We start from the raw sequence: 17849 nt of genomic DNA, 5'->3' as shown, positions 1-17849 counted from the left end.
TCCTTACCGTCCCACACAGTCCAGTTTCCAAATCTGCTAATTCATTTGCAATTACAGGCGAGGTATAGTAACTGTCCATGTAAATCTCGTGTCCTTTGCCCGTAAAGGGAGAAACCAACTCACGGACAACTGCGTGTGTTGCACTGATGTTGCTTGCATTATTTTTGTACTGTCCAGTGTGCATTGACCAGCGCAAAACATACCCTGAACAGCTTTCACTCAGGGCATACACTCTATAGCCATATTTGTCAGGTTTATTCGGAGAGTAACATTTTAGTGAAGATCTCCCCTTGAAAGCTATTGTCATTTCATCTAAAGAAAGCTCCTTGATTGGACTGTAAACTGCTGCAAATTTGGGAATAATCAAATCTATTATTGGGCGGACTTTGAACAGTTTATCGTGCCCGGGCTCGCCTGTTCTCACATAATCATTATTGTTGACAAAATGAAAGAACGAAAGAATGATTTCAAATCTGTTTCTTGACATTACATTTCCAAATCCAGGCGTTTGTGTAAGCCAAAATGTTCCCCAGTAATCCTCGATTTCAGGTTTCTCAACAAGGCCCATGGAGAGATGCAAAGCGAAGAAAGCTTTCATTTCGGTGACTGATACATCATACCACTCAAGAAATCTTGAATGTGGCTTCAGAATCATAGGTGCCATACACTGATGTGCATATCTATTTGTCTCATCAGTAATGAAAGTCCAAAACTGATCGGTCAGAAAGAGTGACAGAATATCAAATGGATTAGCATCCGTCAGATCCATCTCTCCTGTGTAGCCAACTGGGTCTTCAAAAGGTTTGATCCATGCCTCAAATACCTCGACCTCTCTCAGCATGTCCCAGCTCTCATCCACCGGGCAAGTTTTACTGCAGCCACTGGTTCCACTGGTTCCTCGCCTCCGTCTGTCCTTTGCACCTGTCCGTTGTTTCGAAGTCCCTTCATCTCCACTTGGAAATCCATCGTCACTCTCGGGGAGATAATACCCTTCAGAGTCAGAATCTGCTGTAAATTGCATGCCACGTGTACTTCCTCCAGCCATTTTTTTCCTTACCGGATCTGCCCTGGATCATACCTGGCTAATAAAGGGAAGTTGCACCGAACCGACCAATGACTGAAGTGATTCATTTTCTACTATTATTTCATTAATTTCCTTGTACGGTAAAGTTGCATTTCTGCGACTTTGGCGCTTAAAGGGCTAACCCTTTAAGCGCCAATACAGAGTTTTTGGTTTCAATACCTTATCATCTGCTGCCATCTTCTGTATTTTTTGTAAATAAAGGTGGACAAAAATAAATAAATATTTGACAAACGCCAAGCCTAGCCCCAAGCCCCAAGGACTGATAACCCTTTAGGCGCCAGAGATTATGGATGAAATAAATGTATAAATAAAAAACTTCCTGAGATACAGAGAACTGAAGCCGGGGCACAGCTCTGGGTCGGCAGTGCCCCTGGAGGCCCGTAGAAGCTCCACACTCCAGTTGATTCTTGGATAAAAGGGCACCCAGCCGGTCTCGAACTCACGTGAGGCGGAGCAGGGATCATCCACAACGCACACGGCCAGACTTTGCCCGGCCAGGGAGCACCTTCTGCGGGTCGGAGGCTCCGGGTCGGAGCCCCTGGAGCCTGGAGCCCTCACCGGGCCCCGAACTCGGCTGCCGGAGGCAGTGCAGTGCCTCATGGATAAAAGGGCACCCAGCCGGTCTCGAACTCGCGTGAGGCGGAGCAGGGATCATCCACCCCGCACACGGCCAGACTTTGCCCGGCCAGGGAGCACCTTCTGCGGGTCGGAGGCTCCGGGTCGGAGCCCCTGGAGCCTGGAGCCCTCACCGGGCCCCGAACTCGGCTGCCGGAGGCAGTGCAGTGCCTCATGGATAAAAGGGCACCCAGCCGGTCTCGAACTCGCGTGAGGCGGAGCAGGGATCATCCACCCCGCACACGGCCAGACTTTGCCCGGCCAGGGAGCACCTTCTGCGGGTCGGAGGCTCCGGGTCGGAGCCCCTGGAGCCTGGAGCCCTCACCGGGCCCCGAACTCGGCTGCCGGAGGCAGTGCAGTGCCTCATGGATAAAAGGGCACCCAGCCGGTCTCGAACTCGCGTGAGGCGGAGCAGGGATCATCCACCCCGCACACGGCCAGACTTTGCCCGGCCAGGGAGCACCTTCTGCGGGTCGGAGGCTCCGGGTCGGAGCCCCTGGAGCCTGGAGCCCTCACCGGGCCCCGAACTCGGCTGCCGGAGGCAGTGCAGTGCCTCATGGATAAAAGGGCACCCAGCCGGTCTCGAACTCGCGTGAGGCGGAGCAGGGATCATCCACCCCGCACACGGCCAGACTTTGCCCGGCCAGGGAGCACCTTCTGCGGGTCGGAGGCTCCGGGTCGGAGCCCCTGGAGCCTGGAGCCCTCACCGGGCCCCGAACTCGGCTGCCGGAGGCAGTGCAGTGCCTCATGGATAAAAGGGCACCCAGCCGGTCTCGAACTCGCGTGAGGCGGAGCAGGGATCATCCACCCCGCACACGGCCAGACTTTGCCCGGCCAGGGAGCACCTTCTGCGGGTCGGAGGCTCCGGGTCGGAGCCCCTGGAGCCTGGAGCCCTCACCGGGCCCCGAACTCGGCTGCCGGAGGCAGTGCAGTGCCTCATGGATAAAAGGGCACCCAGCCGGTCTCGAACTCGCGTGAGGCGGAGCAGGGATCATCCACCCCGCACACGGCCAGACTTTGCCCGGCCAGGGAGCACCTTCTGCGGGTCGGAGGCTCCGGGTCGGAGCCCCTGGAGCCTGGAGCCCTCACCGGGCCCCGAACTCGGCTGCCGGAGGCAGTGCAGTGCCTCATGGATAAAAGGGCACCCAGCCGGTCTCGAACTCGCGTGAGGCGGAGCAGGGATCATCCACCCCGCACACGGCCAGACTTTGCCCGGCCAGGGAGCACCTTCTGCGGGTCGGAGGCTCCGGGTCGGAGCCCCTGGAGCCTGGAGCCCTCACCGGGCCCCGAACTCGGCTGCCGGAGGCAGTGCAGTGCCTCATGGATAAAAGGGCACCCAGCCGGTCTCGAACTCGCGTGAGGCGGAGCAGGGATCATCCACCCCGCACACGGCCAGACTTTGCCCGGCCAGGGAGCACCTTCTGCGGGTCGGAGGCTACGGGTCGGAGCCCCTGGAGCCTGGAGCCCTCACCGGGCCCCGAACTCGGCTGCCGGAGGCAGTGCAGTGCCTCATGGATAAAAGGGCACCCAGCCGGTCTCGAACTCGCGTGAGGCGGAGCAGGGATCATCCACCCCGCACACGGCCAGACTTTGCCCGGCCAGGGAGCACCTTCTGCGGGTCGGAGGCTCCGGGTCGGAGCCCCTGGAGCCTGGAGCCCTCACCGGGCCCCGAACTCGGCTGCCGGAGGCAGTGCAGTGCCTCATGGATAAAAGGGCACCCAGCCGGTCTCGAACTCGCGTGAGGCGGAGCAGGGATCATCCACCCCGCACACGGCCAGACTTTGCCCGGCCAGGGAGCACCTTCTGCGGGTCGGAGGCTCCGGGTCGGAGCCCCTGGAGCCTGGAGCCCTCACCGGGCCCCGAACTCGGCTGCCGGAGGCAGTGCAGTGCCTCATGGATAAAAGGGCACCCAGCCGGTCTCGAACTCGCGTGAGGCGGAGCAGGGATCATCCACCCCGCACACGGCCAGACTTTGCCCGGCCAGGGAGCACCTTCTGCGGGTCGGAGGCTCCGGGTTGGAGCCTCTGGAGCCTGGAGCCCTCACCGGGCCCCGAACTCGGCTGCCGGAGGCAGTGCAGTGCCTCATGGATAAAAGGGCACCCAGCCGGTCTCGAACTCGCGTGAGGCGGAGCAGGGATCATCCACCCCGCACACGACCAGACTTTGCCCGGGGAAGGGCCACTCTGGCTGGGCATGGCCCCCACTGAGCACCCCCTGGAACCCCTGGAGCCCCCGGAGCACCTCCAGAGCCACCCCCCACTCCTCCAGACTCTGCCCGGGGAAGGGCCACTCTGGCTGGGCATGGCCTCCACTGAGCACCCCCTGGAGCCCCCGGAGCACCTCCAGAGCCACCCCCCACTCTCCCCAGACTATGCCCGGGGAAGGGCCACTCTGGCTGGGCATGGCCTCCGCCGAGCACCCCCTGGAACCCCTGGAGCTCCTCCAGAGCCACCCCCCACTCCTCCAGACTCACCCCGGGGAAGGGCCACTCTGGCTGGGCATGGCCTCCACTGAGCACCCCCTGGAGCCCCCGGAGCACCTCCAGAGCCACCCCCCACTCTCCCCAGATTCTGCCCGGGGAAGGGACACTCTGGCTGGGCATGGCCTCCACTGAGCACCCCCTGGAACCCCCGGAGCTCCTCCAGAGCCACCCCCCACTCTCCCCAGACTCACCCCGGGGAAGGGCCACTCTGGCTGGGCATGGTCTCCACCAAGCACCCCCTGGAGCCCCCGGAGCACCTCCAGAGCCACCCCCCACTCCTCCAGACTCACCCCGGGGAAGGGACACTCTGGCTGGGCATGGCCTCCGCCGAGCACCCCCTGGAGCCCCCGGAGCACCCCCAGAGCCACCCCCCACTCTCCCCAGACTCACCCCGGGGAAGGGACACTCTGGCTGGGCATGGCCTCCACTGAGCACCCCCTGGAACCCCTGGAGCCCCGGGAGCACCTCCAGAGCCACCCCCCACTCTCCCCAGACTCTGCCCGGGGAAGGGCCACTCTGGCTGGGCATGGCCTCCGCCGAGCACCCCCTGGAACCCCCGGAGGCCCTCCAGAGCCACCCCCCACTCTCCCCAGACTCACCCCGGGGAAGGGCCACTCTGGCTGGGCATGGTCTCCACCAAGCACCCCCTGGAGCCCCCGGAGCACCTCCAGAGCCACCCCCCACTCCTCCAGACTCACCCCGGGGAAGGGACACTCTGGCTGGGCATGGCCTCCGCCGAGCACCCCCTGGAGCCCCCGGAGCACCCCCAGAGCCACCCCCCACTCTCCCCAGACTCACCCCGGGGAAGGGACACTCTGGCTGGGCATGGCCTCCACTGAGCACCCCCTGGAACCCCTGGAGCCCCTGGAGCACCTCCAGGGCCACCCCCCCACTCCACCAGACTCAGCCCCGACCCGGGCACACTCTTCCCCGGGTCCTGGGCTCCGGGACTCCGGGGATGACCACCGGGGACCAGGCTCTCCCTCCGAACCCGGGGACCCACCCTTAAGCACCCCCTCGCGGGCTAAACCCCTTAGGGGCAGCCGCCTGGAAGCCCGTGCCCTTGGTACTCTTAACCACACTTTGAAATTTTTCGAGTATAGTGTACTATTTCGGTTTTTACTCTAAGTCCCTCAGGGGTATAGTGTACTATACTATGATGGTCAGATCACCTCCAGGCCCCAGGGGAGTGCTTTTCTGGGGTCAAACAGTGCACTGATGATGGGGGATTATTTCATTTTGCTCATTTTGGTGTTTTTTCACATTTTAACCCATTTTCACCCCTTTTGCTCACAACTTCATACTACGGCCCGGAAAAACTACAGAGTCCCTCGGGTATAGTGTACTATTGCCGAAAAACGACAGAGTCCCTCGGGTATAGTGTACTATTGCCGAAAAACGACAGAGTCCCTCGGGTATAGTGTACTATTGCCGAAAAACGACAGAGTCCCTCGGGTATAGTGTACTATTGCCGAAAAACGACAGAGTCCCTCGGGTATAGTGTACTATTGGCTGGAAGCTCGGTTTTTTTTCTAAGTCCAGCAGGGGTATATGGTACTATATTCTGGTGGTCAGATCACCTCCAGGCCCCAGGGGAGTGCTTTTCTGGGGGCAAACTGTGCACTGATGATGGGGGATTACTTCATTTTGCTCATTTTGGTGTTTTTTCACATTTTAACCCATTTTCACCCCTTTTGCTCACATCTTCAAACTCGGGCCCTGATTACAAGTTCTGACCAAATGATGACAAACACGGTATTTATTATGTATTTTTTTCATTTTTTTATTTTTCCAACTTATACATCCATCATTGGTGCCAGGCAGGTTGTGGAGAAAGCAGTGAAGAAAGGAGAGAGCCATCACAGAAAAGATGTCCATCCAGGGTCAAGGTACCCTGCACTTTTACATATCCAAATGACAGCATTTAAAGTTTTTTAGCGTATGGTATCTCTCGTTGCATGGAACCGCACAGAGGCCAACGCCACACTGACGGCACCTGTACTTTGTTTGCCGCCTGCCTTTGGTACGAGAGCGGTCAGAGCACACGGCGCAGTCTGGACGTCCCTCTGCTTGACAAAGCCAATGACGCTCTGTGAGTCTCTGTGGCATTTCACCCTCCGGTCTTGAGCGCCTTTCTTGTTTTTTGGAGTGATCAGCCAGTAATGCATCAATAATGTTCTGAATGTAAACCTTTAAAGGTTTGTGTGGGCCTGGAGTGGATTTGGTGTATATGATGTGTGAGTTGACAATACTTATGCTTATAATGGCATTGAATATGCGATGATACCATTTCCGGGACCTGTGTGGAAAGAGGTATGTCTTCATCCTCTGGTCAGCAGTGTCCACTCCACCCATGTAGGCGTTGTACTGGTCGACACATACAGGTCTTTTGATGTCACGGAAGCCAGTGTCATCTGTCTTGGATCGGATCCTCCTCTGAACACAATCATTTCCATGGACTGTGGACAACATGGTGAGACGTTTAGTATCGTGCCAAGCACAAGCCAGGAGTTTTCCCTTTCTGCAAAAAACTGGGTCATCTCCTTTTTTCAGCTGTAAGACACTTTTACCAAGGCATTTTGGCATCCCCAACCTGGTAATCCTTACCGTCCCACACAGTCCAGTTTCCAAATCTGCTAATTCATTTGCAATTACAGGCGAGGTATAGTAACTGTCCATGTAAATCTCGTGTCCTTTGCCCGTAAAGGGAGAAACCAACTCACGGACAACTGCGTGTGTTGCACTGATGTTGCTTGCATTATTTTTGTACTGTCCAGTGTGCATTGACCAGCGCAAAACATACCCTGAACAGCTTTCACTCAGGGCATACACTCTATAGCCATATTTGTCAGGTTTATTCGGAGAGTAACATTTTAGTGAAGATCTCCCCTTGAAAGCTATTGTCATTTTATCTAAAGAAAGCTCCTTGATTGGACTGTAAACTGCTGCAAATTTGGGAATAATCAAATCTATTATTGGGCGGACTTTGAACAGTTTATTGTGCCCGGGCTCGCCTGTTCTCACATAATCATTATTGTTGACAAAATGAAAGAACGAAAGAATGATTTCAAATCTGTTTCTTGACATTACATTTCCAAATCCAGGCGTTTGTGTAAGCCAAAATGTTCCCCAGTAATCCTCGATTTCAGGTTTCTCAACAAGGCCCATGGAGAGATGCAAAGCGAAGAAAGCTTTCATTTCGGTGACTGATACATCATACCACTCAAGAAATCTTGAATGTGGCTTCAGAATCATAGGTGCCATACACTGATGTGCATATCTATTTGTCTCATCAGTAATGAAAGTCCAAAACTGATCGGTCAGAAAGAGTGACAGAATATCAAATGGATTAGCATCCGTCAGATCCATCTCTCCTGTGTAGCCAACTGGGTCTTCAAAAGGTTTGATCCATGCCTCAAATACCTCGACCTCTCTCAGCATGTCCCAGCTCTCATCCACCGGGCAAGTTTTACTGCAGCCACTGGTTCCACTGGTTCCTCGCCTCCGTCTGTCCTTTGCACCTGTCCGTTGTTTCGAAGTCCCTTCATCTCCACTTGGAAATCCATCGTCACTCTCGGGGAGATAATACCCTTCAGAGTCAGAATCTGCTGTAAATTGCATGCCACGTGTACTTCCTCCAGCCATTTTTTTCCTTACCGGATCTGCCCTGGATCATACCTGGCTAATAAAGGGAAGTTGCACCGAACCGACCAATGACTGAAGTGATTCATTTTCTACTATTATTTCATTAATTTCCTTGTACGGTAAAGTTGCATTTCTGCGACTTTGGCGCTTAAAGGTTTAAACTGTGGTGCTTCACTACAAAATGACAAAAGGTGAAGTGATTCACAATATGAAAGCCTCACTTATCCTGATCTTACCAGATTGAAGTCAGACAGAGGAAAATGAGTGCCTACTAGCTTACTCCTCATTTTAATGTATTGGGTAAAAGTGGACTAAGCGAGCTACCTTCTGGCACGGCCTTATGGACCTGTCAGGCCCCTCGCCAGCTCGTGGCGCTCGGGCCAAATAATACGAAACAGACAAAGAAAAATGGTAGCTAATGATAATCTCTCACATCGTGCTGTTTTTATTGCAGAATAGTTGTTGCATAGGAGAGTTGGATGACACAAAGTCAGTCCAGTGCGTTCTGCAGGGCCGACAGGAGCACTCAAGGTGTGGCAAGAGGCCGACAGGAGCACTCAAGGTGTGGCAAGAGGCCGACAGGAGCACTCAAGGTGTGGCAAGAGGCCGACAGGAGCACTCAAGGTGTGGCAAGAGGCCGACAGGAGCACTCAAGGTGTGGCAAGAGGCCGACAGGAGCACTCAAGGTGTGGCAAGAGGCCGACAGGAGCACTCAAGATGTGGCAAGGCTATTGAGACGTGTTTTATTCATTGTAGTGATGGCTAGAATTTGCTTTTAAATTTACAAATATCTAATTTATGTGAATATCAAAATCAAACAGTCTAAATTTCAGCTCAGACTTCAAATAACTGACAGTAATTCCAGTATTTCTGCCTGAAAGACATTTGACATTTGTGTTTGGATCATGGGTCTTGTTTGTATTTATTGTTAATTTATTATTATTATTATTATTATTATTATTATTGTTATGGAGTTATTATGGATTACCCTTTTTAGGGTTTTTGGTTGTTTTGAAGTGAAATGTTTCATTTTGTTGGAATCTAAAGCCTGATGATCAATGTTGACTTACAAACAAGTGTCTGTGGGATTATAACTCCAAATGGAATATATCAGTCATTAATAACTGTGCTAAACAGAAGATGTTAATGACAGTCCACTTGGACTCAGACATGCTGAGCGGCCCATTGTTGCTCTGACTCTATTTACCCTATTTGTCTTTCTTATGAGGGAAAATGTCATTTTCTTCACGCAACACAATTGGTTTAATGTCAGTGACTGTTTTTTTTCTTTTCTTTGGATCTAATCAAACATTCATGACCACATATTTCAACATCAGTATCACAATCAACTTATTCGATTCACCGCTGAGTTCCCTGAAAACAAGCAGTTACAACGTGGACAATAATGAGCAGTGTTATATAATCAGACTAGACTTATTATTTTAGGCCTATATTTATCTCTTTTTTATTATTATATTAACTACACCAAGATGTCAATATGATTTTGCTCTTTATTCACGTCACAACATGTCATTGACACACACATTACAAGTGAACGTAATCACAGAAAGAAACATGCACATTCTTGCATCATTACATATGGCACAAGCCACAGCTCCAACAACGGCTCACTTGACTTCAGTAACAAAGATAAGATAAGATAATCCTTTATTGTCCACACATGGGGAAATTTCATTGATACAACGCAGTAGATACAGAGGAAAAGGACAGATCACAGAATATAGGAAGTTTAAAAAACACTCTCAATAGAAGAACTCTTATAAACAAAAACTCCTATAGACAAAACCTCCAATTTCCCAACAAGGGATGGAGGGGAAAAATTAGGATGTCCGCCGGGATAACGTGACGATCTCCGGGTAAGACGATGGTTTTCCGCAGTTTCATGAGTTCCTCCTTTGTATAAACGCACCGGCGCCGATCCGTACGGCGGCTGTGGCCGAGGAGCGCGGTGGGGCCGGTGGGGCCGGGGGGGCTAGCTCAGAGCTAGCGCACATCACGACGACACAACGAAAAACACTCAATAATCCAGCCGAACAAAGTCGAAACAAGTTGAATTAAGCGATTCCAGCGCGTGTCCCGATCGTACAACTAAAGTAGAAAAAATATTTACAAAATACAAAAGATAAAGCACATAAGTGTGAAAAAAGAGCGGAGCGTTGCACCGGGCTGCCAGCTGGACCGGCGCCTTTGTGACGTGCAGAAATAGGGAGGAAGGCTCGACGGCGGTGTGTCTGATGCCATGTTCTCCGTCCTGGGGTGAGCCATGCCCAAATTAACAAAAAACACCCAGTAAGTAGTACCGGGAGGGGAACAAACTAAAGAACTGAAAAAACAAAATCAAAATGATCAAAAACAACCTTTAAACACCAAAAAACGATCTAAACCATGCAGCAAACCACTGCTCTCACACACCTGCTCTCACACACCTGCTCTCACACACCTGCTCTCACGCACCACTGCTCTCACGCACCTGCTCTCACGCACTTGCTCTCACACACCTGCTCTGTGACACCTGCTCTCACACACCTGCTCTGTGACACCTGCTCTCACGCACCTGCTCTCACGCACTTGCTCTCACACACCACTGCTCTCACGCACCTGCTCTCACGCACTTGCTCTCACACACCTGCTCTCTGATATCTGCTCTCACACACCTGCTCTCACACACCTGCTCTGTGACACCTGCTCTCACACACCACTGCTCTCACGCACCTGCTCTCACGCACTTGCTCTCATACACCTGCTCTCACGCAGGTGGCACCTGCTCTCACACACCCCTGCTCTCACACACCTGCTCTTACACACCTGCTCTGTGGCACCTGCTCTCACACACCCCTGCTCTCACACACTTGCTCTCACACACCTGCTCTTACACACCTGCTCTCACACACCACTTGCTCTCACACACCTGCTCTTACACACCTGCTCTGTGACACCTGCTCTCACGCACCTGCTCTCACGCACTTGCTCTCATACACCTGCTCTCACGCAGGTGGCACCTGCTCTCATGCACCTGCTCTCACACACCTGCTCTCACACACCTGCTCTCACACACCTTCACTGTGGGCGTGTTCAGGGTGTAATCTATGTTTACGTCATTGGACACTCAGGAGTGTTGTGGAAAAATATAATCTGGCCCTTTGCTTTTCAATTTTCAAATTCTATCTTAATTGGATTTATTTCTAACACGGTCAACAGCCGGACACGACTCCTCTTGGCCTGGACATGTCCATGTCCGGACGTCCTGGAGTGACTAGGACGTCCCACGTTCTGTTTCAAACTAGGACAAAGCCAGCAAGACGTGTGAATTGAATTAATGCAAATGTTCTGTACTGTCTCCTTCCTGAAACCACTGTTTCTTTTATGTCCCATTTGCTCCTTGGTTCCTTTGTACCTGAGAGACCAGTGACCGGGAACTTCTGTGTGTGGTCATGTGACCTTCTGTGATTTAAGGAAGTGGACAGACGTGGGACGGGAGGACTTGGGAAACACACATTTTGGGGAGCAGAAAAGAGACAGACGCGTGGACTCGGCCTTCCATGAGAATGAGTCCACACGAGTTTCTTTCTGGTTCAGCCACAAGTTTAAACAGTTTACTTTTGAAACGAGACAACTTGCTTCTTTGTCTTATCGAGAGATTTTTGCCACCACAGGAGGAACAGACAAGCTTTTCTTGTCAACTTGAATCTTTCAACCTAAAGAAAACCCTGCTCAAATGTAAGAGTCAATGTTTCAAGACACCTTTTGTGCTTTCTTTATCATTTGGCCATTTCCCCGCTTTTAGCCTGAATATTATTCTATTATTCCTATGTGTTTTGGCATAAAATACTCTGTTTCCATGAAATACATAGAAAATACCATATAGACACCACTTGTTTAGTCAAAATAAGTTTTTTTGTTTTGCATAAAATACTTTTTTTTTCCTTTTATATTTAAACAGGTAAATCATTTAAAAAAATGCTGACAACGCCTGGTATTTTTACATAAAATACAATGCAATGTTTTTCAGGTTTTATTTTAAATACTCTTTTTACAAATATATATAAAACAGGTAAATTGTGTTGAAAATTGCTTTCAGCATCTGGTATTTTTAAATACTTTTTTCCAAGCTTCAGAATATATTTTTTGGCCTAAAAAACTCTCTCAAAATGTACAAAAGTAGCAGGACAGCAATGTTTTGCTTAGTTTTTGCTTAATATACTCTTTTTTTTTATTTTACACTCAATTGCTTCAAAAAATGCTTTCCGCACCTGGTATTTTTACGTACTTTTTACAAGTTTCAAAATATATATATTTTTTGCCTAAAATACTCTCTCTATATATATATTTTTTTACACTCAATTGTTTAAAAAATGCTTTCAGCACCTGGTATTTTTTACATACTTTTAACAAGCTTCAAAATATTTTTGGGGCATAAAATGCTCGCTCAAAATGTACAAAAGTAGCAGGACAACAAGTTTTTTGCTTAAAATACTCTATTTTTTCTTTTACACTCAATTGTTTCAAAAAATGCTTTCAGCATCTGGTATTTTTACATACTTTTTTCAATTTTCAAAATATTTCTTTTGCATAAAATACTCTCTCATATGTACAAAAGTAGCAGGAGAGCAATGTTTTGTTTGTTTTTTGCTTAAAATACTCTTGTTTCGAAAAATGCGTTCATCTCTTTGTATTTTTGCATAAAATACTCTCTCAAATGTACAAAAGTAGCAGGACAACAAGGTTTAGTTTAGTTTTTTGCTTACAATACTCTTTTTCTTTTCTACTCAATTGTTTCAAAAAATGCTTTCAGCACCTGGTATTTTTTACATATGTAATAACCTGATGTTTTAATTATCAGGATATTTATTTTTGCATTTCATTATACAATGCATAGGGCATTTGTAATATTATTTTTTTAAATATGCATTTTGCATTGGGTTAAAATGTTCATTCATTGTGTTTCAACTTAACAGTTTTTTCAAGTTATGTCTGCTTTTATTTTGGTTTTCTGCGCTCGTGTCTATCACGCACGAATGTGACGCAGAGCACGCGCAGAACAGGTGCACACAGAGAGACTCACAGAGAAGCCACGAGGAGCATGTAGTGATGAGCTGCGCTGCGCTGCTGAGGACTGTAACTCGCTTAAAAATGATTAAACTTGCTTAGAGCTGTGTGTCAATCGACCTGGTTAACTTCCCCTTGCGCCGGAGGACCGTGGAGGTCTTGTGTGTGTTCAAGGTGGTGAGTTTTGTACTATTTTGCCATGGATGTAGCTGACGGAGCTAAGCTAATGCTAAGCTAGGCTAAAGCTAAAGAGGCTATCGCGTCTGTGCTGTTTATATCAGACCCAGTCGGGGGAGAGACGGCGTGACCACTGCAGATCTGCACTCACCTTCGTGAGGACGTCGAGGGAGTGGATTGCTGCGCCCATCTTTTCTCCTGGCTAGCTCGCCCATGGACTAAGACCAGTCGCTTTCATCAGTCGTAGTCTATCTCCATCCGAACCCTGCTCATAAATTGGAGTATCTAGCATTAAAGTGGGCAGTTGTCGACAAACTACATGATTACCTGTATGGCACAAAGTTTGAAGTCCGAACAGATAACAATCCATTGACCTATGTGTTGATGTCGGCCAAATTGGATGCAACAGGTCACCGTTGGCTTGCGGCTTTGTCTACATATGATTTTAGTCTCAAGTACAGACCAGGAGTTCAAAACATTGGCGCTGACGCTTTGTCAAGGCGCCCACATCCTGAGCATAACCCTGAAAAACAATGGACAGACATCTCTGCAGATGGTGTCAGAGCAATGTGTCAAACATCAAATGCATCAAAGACAAATACTTTTCTTGTTTAATACAATATATTAATAAGTACTACGGTGTGTCTTTTTGTACATTAACACTTCTGGGAAGCCTGATTTAAATAGTTTTCTACAGTGAGGATCATACTTCTAACCTAGATGGTTTTATACATTGGAATGTCTCTTTTGACGCTTTAGTTAAATTTGAGTTTAAAGGGGTTCTATCGGAACGTGTTGTTACCTCTTTATTTTGAGCCGGTTGGTAAGAGGGTTACACATACTTTTAACAAGCTTCAAAATATTTTTGGGGCATAAAATACTCGCTCAAAATGTACAAAAGTAGCAGGACAGCAATGTTTTTCAGGTTTTTTTTTGGGCATAAATACTTTTTTTTTTTTCATAAAACAGGTAAATTGTGTTGAAAATTGCTTTCAGCACCTGGTATTTTTACATAATTTTTTACAAGTTTCAGAATATATTTTTTGGGCATAAAATACTCTAAATGTACAAAAGTAGCAGGACAGCTCCCTCTGCTGTCCATATTCTAAATAACAGTTTGTACAAAATGTGTGATTTTAAAGTCAAATTGACTGTGTTTTTGGTTCCACTTTAGTTTCAAAATATCCACACATACTGTGTTTATTTGTTTCTTTGTCTGTTGAAGGCTTTACAAAAGAAGATAAAAGCTCACGGCACCTGGTATTCCAAGGCGGTCTCCCATCCAAGTACTAACCAGGCCCAACCCTGCTTGGCTTCCGAGATCAGACGAGATCGGGCTGGTGCAGGGTGGTATGGCCGTGAGCGAAATGTTCCAGGTCAAAACTCGTATAAATGGCTTTTTTTGCATCAAACACTCTTTTCGTGAAGAGTACCTTCACGCCACTTGCTCGGTCAAAATTGGGATATCTCAATGAAAAACTTCTTTTTTTTTTTTTTTTTGGATGAGATGAGATGAGATGAAAAGAGATTGAGGAAAGTGAGATTTTGTACCCACACCAGGCAATGCACATGTGGGCCTCCTGCATGATACCACTGAACCACCAATGCGCACAAGGCGCATTTGTATGGCCATCTATTTTTTATTTTTTTTCCTTCAACCACATTTACGGACGCATTTTGCCCTCGGACATGGCTATAACAGGAGCTGAAAAGAAAAGATAAGAGATGAAATGAAATGAAATGAAATGGAATGGATATACAGCCCCGGATTATTTTTTCTTGATGCAGAGAGCTCGTCTATAACGTATAATTTGCAATATACGGCATATAATCTTGTACATGAAACCAAATTAAGGAAAGACAGATTGGGTAACGTTGCACAAAATATTTTTGTCTCCAACCAGATGAAGCGCTCGGAGTAAAGTTTGGCAACTGGATGACGCTGTGACTGCAGGGTTGGGCTCACAAGATTGAGGGAAGTGAGATAGGTACCCACACCAGGCTATGCATATGTGCAAAGTGGGAAGCAAAACCTAGTGCTACGACGAGGATGGGATTCCAACCAACGCGTGTTGCACTTTCTTGCGGCTATAACACCATGACTGCAGGAGCAGGATTTTAAGAGCGCTATAAAGGCGTGGTTGCAACCAGGCACTATTGTGTTAGTTCGCTAACACATATACTAAAATTGGAACGATACAGAGAAGATTAGCATGGCCCCTGCGCAAGGATGACACGCAAATTCGTGAAGCGTTCATCATTTTATCATGCCGCTGCATTGTCAGCAAAATCAAGGTTTTCATGGTCGGGGCTCTTGTCTGCGTCGGAAAGGGCAAAGCTAAGCACTCACACCGTCAGGATGGCCGAGCGGTCTAAGGCGCTGCGTTCAGGTCGCAGTCTCCCCTGGAGGCGTGGGTTCGAATCCCACTTCTGACAGTAAACTTTAGGCATAATCTTGTGCATTTAGATAATGAATGAAACATTGCACATAGGCACGCCAAAGTCTTCTCAAAAGCTCTGCTGCATTAGCCGGGAATCGAACCCAGGTCTTCCGCGCGGCAGCCGTGGATTCTTTAGCTAAACAGCCCTAAACAGAATCCCATTCATTTCCTATGGTAGTGCTAAACCACTACGGATGTAATATACTTTTGGCCAGCGGCGGCGCTGTGGCGAGAGCGCGCCATGTTTGAATGCAGAGTGACGTCATTCATTCAATGTGACCGGGACAAGTTTAGCACTAGATCTGCTCCTGTTTTCACCTTCTTATGGACATTTTACTGCCCCAGAACACTCGTATTTTGTGGCATTTATAACGGGCATTTGAGGACGTTTTCAGGTAAAGTTCGTCTTGTGTTTTGCACTTTTGAAACTGTGTTTTTAGTCACGTAAAATCACTGCTACTTCCATGTCTCTGTTGAACAACTAACGCGACTTTTCTGTCAGTTTTGTGTGATATTCAGCCCTGTTAAGTTAAACTTTATTACATTTAAAGGTTTGCAGTTGTGCAGTTTTATTTAAGGTGTAATATTACGTCATATGTGTGTTGTGTTGTCTCTTATTGTGCATAAAAGTAGTTGTAGCATCAACAATTCATCACAAGTAAGAGAGACTTTGTTTGTCCCACAATGGGGGAAATGCCTTCACTTAATGTTAATGTGGAGGACATTCCACAACTGTTACCTAGCAACAGACTGTAAACAAGAGCCAAAATCCATATGAATGACTCAACAATTATGTTGATTATGTTGTTCCTCTCTCCTGTCCTGTCCTCTGTCCTTTCCTCTCTCCTGTCCTCCTCTCCCCTGTCCTCCTCTCCCCCATCCTCCTCTGCCCTGTCCTCCACTATCCTGCCCTCCTCTGTCCTTTCCTCTGTCCTTTCCTCTGTCCTGTCCTCTCTCCTGTCCTCCTCTCCCCCGTACTCCTCTGCCCTATCCTCTGCCCTGTCCTCCTCTCTCCTGCCCTCCTCTGTCCTGTCCTCCACTATCCTGCCCTCCTCTGTCCTGTCCTCCACTATCCTGTCCTCCTCTGTCCTGTCCTCCACTATCCTGTCCTCCTCTGTCCCGTCCTCCTCTGTCCCGTCCTCCTCTGTCCTGTCCTCCACTATCCTGTCCTCCACTATCCTGTCCTCCTCTGTCCCGTCCTCCTCTGTCCTGTCCTCCTCTGTCCTGTCTTCCTCTGTCCTCTCCTCCTCTGTCCTGTCCTCCTCTCTCCTGCCCTCCTCTGTCCCGTCCTCTGTCCCACCCACTCGTGTCCCCACCAGCTCTCTTCGTGAGCCCTTGGGTGAGTATAACTACTTAAATCATGTGTTCTTGGTTTGTGTGGAGTCACACAGAGTCACACCGTGTAGAGGAGCAGTCACTTCTGTTTCATTTCATGTCTTTTCCTTTAGTAGTGGCTGAAGAGGACGCGCTGGAGAGGACAATGTTCAGCATCTCCGTCCAATCAACACGTGGATGTGTGTAATGTGTCTGTAACGCTTTAGCTCCATTTTGGATGTACCATGTGTTAAAAAGGTTTGTCTTTTATTCCAGCCGTGTCTGCACCAGTCGCTGCTGAGCTCCATCATCCTCAGGTTTACAGAAGTTCACACACAGATGTCCTGCCATGAAAGACACTTTGGGACACGTTCTGTCCTGTGCATGAGTTCAGTTGTTCCTGACCCTGTTCAGGTCCTGCTCTGAATTCATGCATCTGTGATGAGAGTAAGTCATATTATCTGGTGTTCAATATGAATGAGTGAGAGCTTCTTCTGCTCATTCACACTAACATTGCTAAATAAAACAGCCATATAAACTTACTTATGATATAAACAACAGGTCAAATGTAAGTGTGCGTTGTTACTAACGGCTAAATATGACTCATTATTCGTCTTCTTCTCTTACAGCAGCTGCACAGTCCAAACAGACTGTTCTGGAGGAACCACAGGACGGTAAGAGCTTTTACTTGTTGCTTATTCACTGTAAGATCAAAGTTGATCAAACGTATCATACATTTCTTTCCTCTCTTCAGCTGCTGCAGATGTGCTGCCCCTTAAGCCTCCAGTGCCACTTCCACAGGAGCTGAGGTTTGTTCTGGCCGAGTCTGGAAGTACTTCAGCTCCAGGTCTGACATTTTAATAGAATAATCTAAACAAACATAAACCTATATTGTGGTGTTTTAGTTGTTTCAGATGCAGCTCGTCCCACACATTCTGCATCTGATGCTCCTGGAGAAGAGAGAACCCAAAGTGAGTGAGCTCCATGTGTGTCTGTGTCTGTCTCAGTCAAACCATCACAGAGT

At 48.7% G+C, this 17849-nt stretch overlaps 3 non-coding genes across 3 annotated transcripts; 2 read left to right on the top strand and 1 right to left on the bottom strand.

Annotated features, from left to right (window-relative positions):
- Positions 1-14315: 14315 nt before the first annotated feature.
- Positions 14316-14434, bottom strand: LOC140374855 (5S ribosomal RNA). Its single transcript, XR_011929181.1, has one exon. It is a non-coding gene; the product is annotated as a 5S ribosomal RNA (ribosomal RNA).
- A 795-nt stretch (positions 14435-15229) lies between these two features.
- LOC140375205 (U6 spliceosomal RNA) lies at positions 15230-15335 on the top strand. Its single transcript, XR_011929509.1, has one exon. It is a non-coding gene; the product is annotated as a U6 spliceosomal RNA (small nuclear RNA).
- Positions 15336-15423: 88 nt separating this feature from the next.
- On the top strand, positions 15424-15506 carry trnal-cag (transfer RNA leucine (anticodon CAG)). Its single transcript has one exon. It is a non-coding gene; the product is annotated as a tRNA-Leu (tRNA).
- Positions 15507-17849: the final 2343 nt, after the last annotated feature.

Source organism: Eucyclogobius newberryi, unplaced genomic scaffold (assembly GCF_026437365.1).
Source record: "Eucyclogobius newberryi isolate DKJ021-1_F unplaced genomic scaffold, fEucNew1.0.hap1 SCAF_32, whole genome shotgun sequence".
NCBI lineage: Eukaryota > Metazoa > Chordata > Actinopteri > Gobiiformes > Gobiidae > Eucyclogobius > Eucyclogobius newberryi.
This window is presented reverse-complemented; position numbering and strand designations above follow the sequence as displayed.